We start from the raw sequence: 10,848 nt of genomic DNA on the forward strand, positions 1-10,848 counted from the left end.
GAGGATTGGCCGACTAGAGGCAGGATAGGGCAGGAATTATGCTCTTACGTGAGCGAATGGAGCACGTGAGATCTTGAGATCTTCAGGTAATCTCCTCCCTGGAGGCAGAGATGGCTGCCAGCCAGCAGAACTTGGCTGACAGGACAATTTTGAACAATGTGTTTGGCAGTTGCAACTGTCAAGGCCCCTGACAGTGATTCAAAGTAGGTAGGTCTCTGATTAATTCTTAGTTTTCTCTCTTCTTGGAAGCTTCCTGACTAACCTCCCTGACACACCTAATACTCTCCACATCCTCTGGCTCTCCACAGGGCTCCCTGCCATACTCATCTGTCTTCCCAGACCATGGTGGCCCTAAGCCCTACTCAGCTAATGCCTCTTCCTTTTCTGTTCCCACCTCAGTTCCTAGCAACCGGACAAAGATTTTGAGCGCATTAAACCACGTGAGTCCTTAAAAGGATGAATGTGGAGAAATCATTCTTCAATGTGGAAAAGAGCTAAAACATTAGATCTTTTTCATATCTTCTTGGAAATCTGATCAAACTAGGTCATCTGTTGCTTACCCATGATTCATTATACCATCTTTCTTACCAAAAAAATTTACCACATGTTTTTAGAGGCATTAGAATTATACGTTCAAGCACAAGAAAGTCGTAAAGATTCTTTTTAAAAGAGGCTCATTAGCTCAAAAGAGGAAATATATTCTGACTTTTCTTCCCTCTTGTGTAGTCTCTTTCAAGTTCTTGGTAGAATGGCCTCTGTAGTAAGGAATAATGATGGTTACTGAGCAGTGCTCATTCATCCATTTAGGCAATCACATTTAATAATTGCTGCAGTACCATGTGCTAAGCATTGCTCTCAGCAGCAAGGATGCAGCAGCAAGCAAGGTAGACATTGCCCCCATCTTCCCAAAGCCTACTTCTAAACAGGAAAGTAGACATCCTGCCAGAGCAGTATGGAGTGACTCATCAAAACCAGATTTTCCACTGCCTCCATGCTACTGTCAGACTTCCGAATCCGGACTTTATCTCCTCCAAGCAAAGTGTTCATTGCTTATACACTAATTTAGGTTTTCAGAGAAGAAACTTGCAGTAGATCTTAAGTTCCCTTTGCCCCACGTTGATGCGCCTTGTCTTCTAGCCTTCTCAGCATCATCCTTCACTTACTCGCTGATATTGCCCACTGAACTCTGGACATGGCATTCACCTTGGTTTTTAAAGGAGAGGTGATAATCTGGGTTTTAACTATTGATGTTCAATATCTTCAACACCAATAGCTCTTGTGTGAAGCAATCAAGTTGCTCCAAATTCCAGTTAAGAAAAAAAGAAAAATATTTTAATTCAAGGTTTAATAAGTAGAGCAGCAGAGAATGAAATGGAGGTTTTTCACTGAGTTACTGACTTTGTAGAACAAAATAAGAGGAAATTAGGGGGAAAGGGAGAAGAGCATAGAATATACTGAGAAATGAGTTCTCGCAAAGATGTGTAAGTTTTTGTGCTATGTGAAATTTCAGAAACTAAGCCAGTGCTGTTACCATTCAGTGAGCTCTCTAATTGTGTGATATCATAATCTGTACTAGAAGACAACACTGCCAACAGTGCCTCAAGGGAGATGAAAAGATAAAACTAAATTCGGAAATTCCACTAATTTGGAGGCAGAAGAATTTGTATAGAATTGTTTCAAATAAAATGTCATTTGCTTTGGAAAGTAAGAAGAGTAAAGAAAATGGGGAAACCCCTGCTCTACTTTGCTTCAGCCATGAAATTCTGGCTTCAAGTTCATTCCCTCCTTTCCCCTCTATCCCACCCCCCTCAAACCTCAGCAGGAAAGGTCCACCTTGACAGTGAGAGTGGATGCTTCCATTGTCTTTTGTCTGGAGAGAATTTGATTCTCTTTTTTTCTCCTTGTGGCTTCCAACAGGCCAATAATTCATCTTATTAATGAATCATTACTAGTTTTTAAGTGTGTCATTGGATTTTGGTTATTACTTTTTTTATTTTTTAGAGATATATATTGACATATTACAGATGACATAACATGATGTCTCGTATTTTCTTTGAAATAATCCAAGGGGCTGGGGAAGGGGGCCATGAGCTGATAATTGTTGGAACTGCTTATTGAGTACATGGAGGTTCATTATGCTCTCTACTTTTGTATACATACTTGAAATTTTTCATAACAAAAGAAAAACATTTTTAAAATTTATAAAGGTGCCATCTTTATAAAACTCCTTTTGGTAACTTTAATGCTACTTCAGTGCCAATGGTAAGATCTAATAATTATGGGGCACTGAGTTAATTTCTTTCCATGCAGTCTCTTGATTAATCCTCACAACAAGCCCAGGATGTTGGTATTATTATCCTGATATAACAGATAAAGAAACTGAGACATAGAGAGGCCAAGACAACCTGACCAGGCTCTACAGTGCATGTAGTGACCAAGTCAGGAGTAAAATCAGGTCGGGCTGATCTCGGGGCCTGAGGTCTATTATAAAATCACCATGTGTTGTTCTTCATTTGTAATATTCCCTCCATAAATGGATAGAATGATGTCAAAGAAGATTCTGCTGTTCATTCCTTTCATTGTTTATTCATCAAACAATTCTTTTTATTAAATTTATTGGGGTGACATTGGTTAATAAAATTATATCGGTTTCAAATGTACAATTCTATAATACATCGTCTATATATTGCACTGTGTGTTCACCACGCAGAGTCAGTTCTCCTTTCATCACCATATATTTGACCTCGTTTACCCTCTTCTACAATCGCCTTCCTCCCTTACCTTCTGGTAACCACTAAACTGTTGCCTGTGTCTATGAGTTTTTGTTTGTCTTGTTTATTTATTGCTTTCAGTTTTATATTCCACATATGTCTCTCCAACAAATCTACTGAGCATGTGCTGTATGCCAGGTACCATACTAGGCAAGCAGTAGTAACAAGATGGCAGAGCCAGTGCTCCTGGAGCAAGGTCACGCCCTGCAGCTAGGTCTTGTAGTGAAGGGCCACATGTTCCTTATTCTCCTTCAGAAAAGTGTTTAAAAACTGGTGTCCTGGACTACTTCCTTGGGCTCAGATGGCCTAGGTTTCCCTTATTCTATAACTTGGTTAGCAACAGGATAACTTTTTAAAGTTTCACAATGAATGATAGCTTGAACACCACCCTTCTCTCCTTCAGACCTATGGAGAACCATTTACCTGTAGCACCAAAAACTGGGAAACTATTTGTTCTTTTTGTGTCTGCTGGTCCCTCAATAATTCTGCTGAGTAATACCTATGACCTTTAAGCAGTTCTGCATTCTGGAAATAATTGTCATGCATTTCAAAATAGTTGATGAACTTGAATTTTAGAAAGGAACTTCATTGTCAAATATAGGCAATAAATACAATGAGCAATCTGATCAAGTTTAATTTTGATTAATTTTTAGATTATGAACACTAACACATTATTTAAAAATCTCCATTCATGGGACTTAGGGCTTCATGAATAACTTTCTCTGCTCTTCACTCATATTATTCTGATTAAAAGATGCTATAAATATTGTTTTGATTGTCCTTGACCAAGGTCTTTTACTGACCTTGAAAACCCTGCTGGGTATGATTAATCACTGTGCCCATGAACTAGCATATGCCTGTACATTGTTTCAACTCTAGAAAGATTTTCATGGCATAACCAGAATCCAACCAGTTGTCACCCCCTCAACTGCAACTACTTAGGTCCCCACCACCATCATTTTTTGCCTGGTTTGTAGCCATAGCTTCCTTTCCAGTCTCCCTGTCTCTGCCACTGTCCTCTGCATTAGGCAAAGTGTTCCTTTTAAATGACAGGTCAGAGCCTTTGCTTCGAACCCTCTAGTGTCTTCCCATTTCTCTCTGAATGAAAGTCAAATGTTTTACAGTCACATACGAGGCCCTATACTCTGGCCCCATTAACGCTAAAATCATCTCCCACAACTCTCCTTCTAACCCGCAAGGCTCTAGCTTGGAAAGTCTTTTTGCTATTTCTCAAACATGACAGGCACATCCCCACACTATGAACTTTTACTAGTTGTCCCCTCTGCTTGACTGTTTTTCCTGAGATGTCCAGGCTTACTCCCTCACCTCCTTCATGTCTCAGCTCAGAAATTATCAGTGAATTCCTCCATGACCACACAACATGGCAGCGCTTCTCCCTACCAGCTGTCCCCACCCTTTTATCTTCTTAATACTTCTCATCATTTGATAGGCTATGTTTCGTTTTATTCTTACTGTCTGTCTCCCCTGCTATACTTTAAGCTCCATGATGTCAGGGATGTTGTATGTTTTGTTCATTTCTTCACTGAGGATGGTGCTGGGCACATAGTAAGCACTTAATGCATATCTAGTGGATCAGTGGAAAGGAATATGATGTTAGCTGCGGGTATGCATTTACGAGGTTTAAACTAAAAGAACAGGACGATGCTTCTCTGCTTTTTTATGGTCTGGGATGGGAGTCCTGCTGGGAGAGGGCTGATCCGTGAGGTCACTAGGGGTCAGTCAGACACCCGCAGGCAACACTGGTCTTTGCAACATCATGTGCTGCCACTGCCAACTCTTCAGCTGGACCACTTCATCCGTGTGATGTGAGAATTAGCTGCTTCTCAGGGTGGGCTAGCTTTCCCTGAGATCACTGGGTCCTTCTCTGGGTGGGGCAGAGGGGCTCGTGGGGATGGCATATCTTTGGCAATTTTCTACTTCTAATTCTACTATAATCATAAATCTGTTTAGATTTTCTAGCTCTTCTAGGTTCAGTTTCTACAAATTATATTATCTTTAGAAGAGTGTCCATTTCATTCATTAAATTTATTTGCACAGAGTTGAGAAAACTATTCCCTTATGATGTGTTCAATTTCCCCTGTTTCTGTGGTTTCCCTTTTATAATTTCCTATTTTGAGAAATGACATTTGTGGGGACAGTCCCAGAGAGCAGTTTCCAGGCTTTTGGCCTCATGTGGAAAGGTATTGGCTCAGGTAGTAGATGGCCTTCAGCTGTGACTGATTGGCCATCAGCTGTAATCAGTTAGCCATTAGCCACTAGTATAACTGCTGTGGCTGTGCTCGGTGGTTGGTTGGTTGGCAGGCAGAGAGGCACAGGGCGGGTTGCGGATCGTGTGTATCCTACTTCCTGTGTCTCACCGGCTGTGAGACTGTGGAGCGGGAAGAACCCTTGTTGGGGTACTGGCGGATGTTTGCTTCCTATGTCTCCAACCCAGCTGCCACCGAGAATATAGTGGTATGACTCCCCTATCTGTCGCTCTGTGGGTGTTCCTTTTTGGCCTCACCATGTCCTGCGTTCTTATGTGGGGAGCAGGAGCTGAGTCCCTTCATGACAACATTTTTCCCGTGATTTCTTATTTTTTTAGTTAAGTTAGCTAGTTTTTCAGCTTTAATTTTTTCTCAAGGAACAAAATTCTGTCATTAGTTATATATTGTACTTTAAAATTTTTCATGTCTCATTCATATCTTCTTTTACCTTTTAAAATTCCTTCCTTTTGTCTTCTTTCTAGTTAATTCATTGTTTATTTTTATGAGAAATCCTTGAGTCAGCTGTTTACTTCATTTGTTTTATTCTTTATTTTATATCAATATGTACAAGTATTTACACAAGGAATTTACTCTGAAATATATCCCATAGGAAGGCTTCCCCTTTGGCTCTGAGGTAAGATATTTTCTTTAACAATTTCCAATTTAGATTGCTTTTTCTGATCCAGGAGCTTAGAAAAAGAGAATTAAAAACAAAATTTACAAGTGGAAAAGCTTTTTAATTCTCGTTGTTTTTCATCACTTCTAGAAAAGAGAAAAACACTGACTTATGCAATCATGCACAATTTGGAAATCCCCTCTCTTATTGCTTTGCTTTCTGGGAGGCGAAGGGCAGAGAGAGGGATTAGTATTAATTTATTATTCATGAACAAAGATAAACATGGCCAGACAATTGCTTAGGTGTCATATCCATCCAATAAGATGTACACTTAGCTTCCAAGCAAAATTTAAAAATCCTTATGAAACTCAGAGTAAGGAAAATACCTCTTTTCATTTTAAAATAATGACTTTTTGTCTCACTTTACTGTAGCATTATGTGTAACCACCATAAGTAACTTATTAGAGTATGTTTCCAGCTTCACCTAAGGCTATTTCTGGAGGTAGCTGCTGGGTCATCAAAGTTAAAGCATGCCATATAGTCAAACATTAGAAGGTTTAATGAGCCTTTTTATACTGCCATGGGCTCCAGGCTCCTGTGTCCCAGCTCCTGGTTGACCGTTTAACCTCTGAACTGTGCTTTTCCCAAGCCCAGTGGCACTCCACCCCCACCCCCAGCTCCACAAGTTCAAGCCTGCCAGCCTCCATGATTTATTTGCATTCTGAGTTCCTACTATAATATATTCCCAAGACATAGCTGTTTGGTTCCTAGTTTACCTATAAAACAACTTCTAACTTTCCTGTGTCCCAAGTTTTTTACTTGGGAGAAAAATACGTAATACCTGTCCCACCAGGTAGCTAGGAAAGTCAATAAGAGAACTTTGCCAAACATCTGCCTGTCACAGAGGCTTGACAAACATTAGCGTTCCCTCCAGGCTTGGTGAGTTGTGACAGCTCCCCTGTTTTCCAAACATTCAGGCAGGAAGCCTGTAGTGTGGAGAGAAAGGCTCACCACAGGCCTGGAGATTGAATCAGACCTGGTTCCATGTTACATGAGAACAATGGAAATGATGAAAACAAACAGTTTTGTAGATGGCATAACACAAGCAGAATTGTTAACGTACAATCATTCACTGAATTTGGTAGCTGTTATAGGACATGGAGGTTAGTACTTTTACAAAATAAAAAAGCTGGATTTTTTTTTCAATTTGTCTAGCTTTTTGTCATCTGACTGTAATCCCACATCATTATTCCATTGATTCCGTATATTTTGTTGACTCAGTCAATTCTGGCTTGCAAGAATTTCTGCAGTTCTGCAGAAGTTTTCACATTTTCTGGAGTATCAGAAACAAACATATTCTCTCTCTCTCTCTCTCTCACACACACACACACACACACACACACACACACACCTCTGCAAAAGGGGTAAAACTGACATGGACATAATGATAAGCCAAATAGAAGATTGTACTTTAAAATTTTTCATGTCTCAGTGGTTGTATGGATAATTCATTTAGACAACAAATATTTCCTGAGCACTTGCTATGTGACAGGCACTATCCTAAAGTCTGGAAATACAACAGTGGATGAGCTAAATTCTTGTTCTCATAGAGGTGACATCCTAGCCTATGTGTGGGAGGCAGGCAGTGCACAGACACATAATATCCTTATGTGTATTAAAAAAAAAAATTGCAGCTCAGGATCATTGCTCCTTACATTTGGAAGTTCCTTCCAACTCACTCTCCCTGAATCCACCATCCAATTTATGCTTAAGTACCACCTCCTCCAGTCTGACCTGATCCCCGGTCTCGTAAGTCCTCTCATTATGCTCCATCTGCACCTGTGTTTTTCCTTCATTACATTTGTCAGTTTTGTGATGAAGAATTTGATGATTTAATTGTTTTCTCCCCACACTTATGGTAACTAATTTTTATTAAGTGATTGCCGTAGGCCAAGTACGTGCTAAGGGCTCTATGAGATCATCTAATAACCATACTATGTATGAAGTACTGTTATTATCCCTGCTTCAGAGTAAACTGAGGCTAAAAGAAGTGAAGTAACTGGCTTCTAAACACTTGATGAGGAGCAAAGTTAGGGTTCCTACTCAAGGGTCTGACTTCAGAGCCCCTCCTTTTCATTAGCCAGTGTCCTACACATATTTGGGACTGGAGGCCACGAGTGTGTCCTTGGCTATTTGTAGGTGATAAATAAATGTTGACTAAAAGAAGAGATTTCTTGGACCATATAATCATGTGAAATTGATCCATCTTTGAGATTTTGAATTTAGAGCCAAAATTTCTCCAGCCAAATTTTCGAAACCAGTGTTAGTTTCAGTGATGCCTCGTTGTTCAGGCCCACACACTTCGCCCTACCCATCTGTACAATATGCCATTCTTGGCCTCTTACCAGCAGGAGAGGAGAGCCAGGTCAACCCTCTACTCAGTGGTGCTCTGGGTTCCCTCTCTTTCCTAGACCTTCTAGTCTGGCAATCCCCAATAACTCTCCTCATTTTGAAAAAGTGGGTTTGCACTGACCAGCTATGTGACAAGATGGAAGTTACACTTCTTCTCCAAGCCTTAGTTTCTTCACTTATAAAAAACAAACAGGTAATATGGAGTCTTAGCAATGATGTAACACAAGTAAAACACTCAGCATAGTACCTGGCACATAGTAGGGAGTCAATAATTGTGTTTATGCCTCAGCTCCCGGGTTAGAGCTTTCTAGAGAATCTCAAAGTATCCCCCAAACCTAACCAATGATCTTTAATGGAGAACTCGGTGCAACTGTGCTATCCTTCTTCTGTCTCCTTGCTGGCATGGATAATCAGATATCTATCTCTGGCTTTATCTTCCTCTAACTGCTTAATTCCTCTCGCTTCCCTTTAGATGTTAACTATCTGTAAAATATTTCTACTTTTTATAGTCTCTTAACCCAGCTTAAGCATCCTCGGAAACATTATCTAAGTTCTACCACCAAACATGCAAATACCAGCAGCCAGATGAAATTTACTGGAAAAAGCATGGGAGGCAGAATCCTCAACCTGTCACTCACTGGGCAAGTCACTTAACTTACTGAGTCATGGTTTTTCTCATCTTAAATGGGAATAGCAATTCCTCCATACAGGGTGTTGTAAAGATGAAATGAGATGGGGTACTTCTGAAAACAGTTCAATAATTATACATTTGTTCTCTTGTTCACTCATTCATTCATTCATTCCTGATTGGTAGCTCATAGAAAGTGGCAAGGAGTCCAAGCTCCAGAATGTAGAGACCTAAAAGGGGGAAATACAGAGCAAATGTTGTACCTCACAGGTGAAGCTGACTAATCATCCTACAAAGCTGGATTTTACTTTCTAAGTCATCTATTCATGTTGTTGTTAGGCATGGAAAGCAGTATCTTAACTGTGACACAGCCAGTAACCTTAGATAACTAAACTTGGCATGAAATGACGCAATTAACACAAGTTTTTGGTAACCAGTAGTAATTTAGGGAAAATATTTAAGAAGCAGAACTGTATCAGAAAGAAGATTCCCTTATTAGTTAACATAAGGGGAAACACTGACTCTTAGAGCCAAGAGGCAGAGTTTAATCCAACTCCCATGAGGCTAAGTATTTACCCACAGTTGCCAGCTTTCAACCAATTTAGTAGTAGTTATATTGCTCTAGGGAAATGGAGAACCTCAAAAAGTTAAAATATATCCCAGTATAAAGCTATAATTTAAAAAGTGTGATGCAAATACAAGAAAAAACAATGATAGAGTCTCTGGAGTTTGGCAGATGATGTGACATTTGAAATCAGCACAGAAAACTGGGACGACTTAATAGTATTGGGGCAGCTAATTTATCAAGTAAAAATATGAGTTGAATTATGTCCCCCAAAAAGATAGGTTGAAGTCGTACCCCTGGTATTAATGAATGTGATCTTATTTGGAAATAGTGTCTTTGCAGATCTAATCAAATTAAGATGAGACCATACTGGATTAGTGGGGCCCGAATCCAAGACTAGTGTCTTTACAAAGAGAGAGAGATATGGACAGAGACACATAGGGAAGAAAGCCATGTGACAGACAGGTCGGAATGTTGCAGCTGTGAGTCAAGGAAGACCAAGGATGGCCAGCAACAGCCAGAAGCTAGAAAGAGGCAAAGAAGCATTCTCCCCTTGAGCCTTCAGAGAGAATCTGGCCCTGCCTCTGAATGGTGAGAATGAACTTCTGTTGTTTTAAGCCACCCAAGTTGTGGTAATTTATTATGGCAGCCCTAGAAACCAAAAAAATAAAGCTGGATCCCTGTCTCATATGCAAAAAAAAATCTAGATGAATTTTAAAGAATTAAATGTAGAAATTAAACAAACTATGGCTCCCAAATGTAGAAAACATGGGAGAAAATGTGTATCTTCTTGGGAAAGGGTTTTTAAGAATGGAAAAGAACAAATTTGATCTTATAAACATTTTAAACATCTGTGTGGTAAGAGACTTAGTCAATAGTCAAGGAATTATAAACTGTGTATCTCATGAAAAAGGATACAATTAAAAAAGACATGAACAGCCCAGAAAGAAATGAACAGAGGACAAGATCAATCAAGTCACAGAAGGAAAACGACACCTTATAAAATATGCTCAACTTTACTAATTATTAAAGAAATGCAAATAAAGTATTAAAATGCTTTACCTGTAAGATTGGAAGAGATTAAAAAGACTGATATCAGGGTAAAAAGGTAGCTACTCCATTCACATTTGGCAGTAAAATCTATTAGCAAAATTCTTTTGGAGAGAAGTGACTTGGCTATTTCAATTATTTTTGTATTTTTGTTTTTTCTCATTTTAATGTGTCCAAATTTTCATTTTGTCTTAAGAATTTAATTTTCAGTTTTTCCAGAATAAATTTTGTAAGGGATATGTATTTTTACTGAATGTGGTATGTACTCGCACCAGTTAAAAAAGCAATTCACAAGACATCGTCCCCTAGATATGTATACTAGTTTCACTGAAATCTCACCAGTATTTGATATTTTTTTCCCACCAATAAAATAGTACCTCATTTTGATTTGCACTTTTAAATGAGCAATAGTTTTCCATGTTTTATTTATTCACATAAGTTGTATTTAAATATTTTGTCAGTTAATTAATTTGAATCTTAAAATTCCTATCCTCTTAATAATTTTCAGGAATTCCTTGTATAATATAGATATTAGGTCT

This window comes from Rhinolophus sinicus, linkage group LG05 (assembly GCF_036562045.2).
Source record: "Rhinolophus sinicus isolate RSC01 linkage group LG05, ASM3656204v1, whole genome shotgun sequence".
Taxonomy (NCBI): domain Eukaryota; kingdom Metazoa; phylum Chordata; class Mammalia; order Chiroptera; family Rhinolophidae; genus Rhinolophus; species Rhinolophus sinicus.